We start from the raw sequence: 2899 nt of genomic DNA, 5'->3' as shown, positions 1-2899 counted from the left end.
ACCACCTTAGGTGTATGTGGCTGGCGCCTTAGCCACTTGAGCCACAGGCGCCGAGCCTACAGGCTTATTATTTAAGTCACATAACAAATTGATGAGGAAGCATTATCTTCATTTTACAATAGAAAACTGCAAACTGAGGCTCAAAGAGGCTAAGAAACTTGGCTAAGATTATATAGGTAGGGCACTTAGGACTAGAGCTCTTCAGGTCTGTCTTGACTCTGAAGCTTGGTCCTGTATTGTAACTAGTGGTATTCTGCCTCCTTTGTTGACTTTGATGGAATGAGAAAGAGTTTACCAGGTGGGCAAGAGAGGGAAAAAAATTCAAAACTGAAAGGGAATACATGTGCAAAGGCAAAAAGACAGCAGAGACCATGGCAAGCAGGAACTTTTCATGGTCTGTTTTATACTATGAATATATATAGCATTTATGGGGCACCAGTGTCCTCTACCCAGCTTAAAAAAACAAAACATCACCAATGCATGTATACCTTTCCCCATTAGTTTACCCTATCTTGCCGCTTACCACTATTCTGTATTTTTTGTAAGTTTCTCTGGGGTATAGTAGTTGAAATGGTATCTTTTCTCTCTCTTAGGGTGTCTTTTGAACAGACATCTTTAATTTTAACATAGTTGAATTCACCAGTTTTTTCAAAGGTTTTGCTTTTGATTTTTCTGTTTAGATGTTTCTCCTCTATACTGAGTTTATTATTTATTTATTTATTTTTTGAGACAAGAGTCTTTTTTGCCCTCAGTAGAGTGCTGTAGCATCATAGCTCACAGCAACTTCAATCTCTTGGGCTCAAGTGATTCTCTTGCCTCAGCGTCCCATGTAGCCGGGACTATAGACACCCTCTACAATACCCGTCTATTTCTTAGAGATGGGATCTTCTGTTGCTTAGGCTGGTCTTGAACCTGTGAACTCAGATGATCCACCCACCTCATCCTCCCAGAATGCTAGGATTACAGGTGTGAGCCACCGTGCTTGGCCCATACTGAGTTTATTAAAATATTCTCGTATATCTGAAAGTTTTTAAGTTTTGCTTTTCACATTTAAAGCTAATTAATTTGACATAATTTTTGGTATTCTATGATGTAAGTATCCAATTTATTGTTTTGTTTCTTCTGCTTTTGTTTGGATCTAGAGGGAGTTGCCAATTGATATAGTATTTCTTCTCCTTGGATCCTGTTGATGTGAATAACTGGGGTGTTGCAGAGCACTAGGGAATGGTACCAGGGGTCCTCAAACTTTTTAAACAGGGAGCCAGTTCACTGTCCCTCATACTGTTCGAGGGCTGGACTGCGGGCCCCTGGATGAGTCCCCTGCTAAGCAGGACAGGCAGCGGTGGCAAAAACACCTGGAAGGCCAGATAAATGTCCTAGGTGGGCTGCATGTGGCCCACAGGCTGTAGTTTGAGGACGCCTGGTAGACTTAGCTTCAAGCCGACAGTGCTTTCAAAGGATACATGTTGCTCATAGCCTCTGGGCCAGTGGCTTATTTAGCTGAGGTGTTAGTGGGCATGTATTTGGTTGTTCCTTGTAATTTCTTTCTTTCTTTTTTTTTTTTTTTTGAGACAGAGCCTCAAGCTATCCCCCTGGGTACAGTGCTGTTGCATCACAGCTCACAGCAACCTCTAACTCCTGGGCTCAAGCGAGTCTCCTGCTTCCCAAGTAGCCAGGACCCCAGGCGCCTGCCACAAAGCCCGGCTATTTTTTGGTTGCAGCCATCATTGTTGTTTTGGTGGGCCAGGCTGGATTCGAGCACCACCTTAGGCGTATGTGGCTGGCGCCTTAGCCACTTGAGCCACAGGTACCGAGTGGTAATTTCTGACACAAGTTAAACCTTAAGTTCTTTTCTACTCTACCTAAATGAATTCTCTGGAGGGCTTGGTGACCTTGTGACAAGTAATTCTCCACCATTGGCTGCCAGGAAGTAAGTCGTTCATCAGAGCTTCTGATTTGAAGCTGAAGGGCAAATTCTGTTGGGAGATTCCCTGGGTGAAGATACATCTGCTTTGTGGCCTGAAAAGAAATTAGGCAGCTCCGCCTAGTCCTTGAAAATAATTCAACTTCATCTTCTAGCTGTTTCTTTTTCACTAAGAAAAAAAACTTAAGTTAGGTGGCACTTGTGGCTCAGTCAGTAGGGCGCCGGCCCCATATACTGAGGGTGGCGGGTTTGAACCCCACCTCTGCCAAACTGCAACAACAACAACAACAACAACAACAACAAAAATAGCTGGGCATTGTGGCAGGTGCTTGTAGTCCCAGCTACTCAGGAGGCTGAGGCAAGAGAATTGCCTAAGCCCAAGAGCTGGAGGTTGCTGTGAGTTGTGATGCCATGGCACCCCACCGAGGGTGACAAAAGTGAGACTGTCTCTAAAAAAAAGAAAAAAAGAAAAAAAACTTAAGTCAATGATTTTTTTGCTTAGAAAGTGGCTATCTTTTGATGCCTAATGGATTTTGACCAAATATTGGGTTGATTACTTTCAGTTGGGATCCTAATTTAAAAGTTATCTCTTCCAGAAAGTTTTCTGAGGAGTGTACAGATCCTATTAGATCTCAATCAGTCCCAATGGCACTTTTGCTTATAATTTGTAGTGTAGTGTAATTACTGGTTTGTTTTTTAACTTGTTGCTCTCTTGTTTTTAGTTAAGTATGTGTTCTCTTATTGTCCTAGTTCTTTGAGAGAAATTAAATGTTCTTATTTATAATCTTATTCTCCTCCTAAGCCCCCTATTTCTTTTTTACCATGATGGTAAACATACTGAATATAAACTGAATAATAACTCTGTATTATATCCTGATTTCATAGTACCTTTTCTAGAGACAATTGGGTACATCTCCCTAGATCAGTGGTTCTCAACCTTAATACTGCAGCCCTTTAATACAGTTCCCATGGGTC

The sequence above is a fragment of the Otolemur garnettii genome, unplaced genomic scaffold, assembly GCF_000181295.1.
Source record: "Otolemur garnettii isolate 467f Iridium unplaced genomic scaffold, OtoGar3 scaffold00021, whole genome shotgun sequence".
Classification (NCBI taxonomy): Eukaryota; Metazoa; Chordata; class Mammalia; order Primates; family Galagidae; genus Otolemur; species Otolemur garnettii.
The sequence above is the reverse complement of the archived record's forward strand: the minus strand, read 5'-3'. Positions refer to the sequence as shown.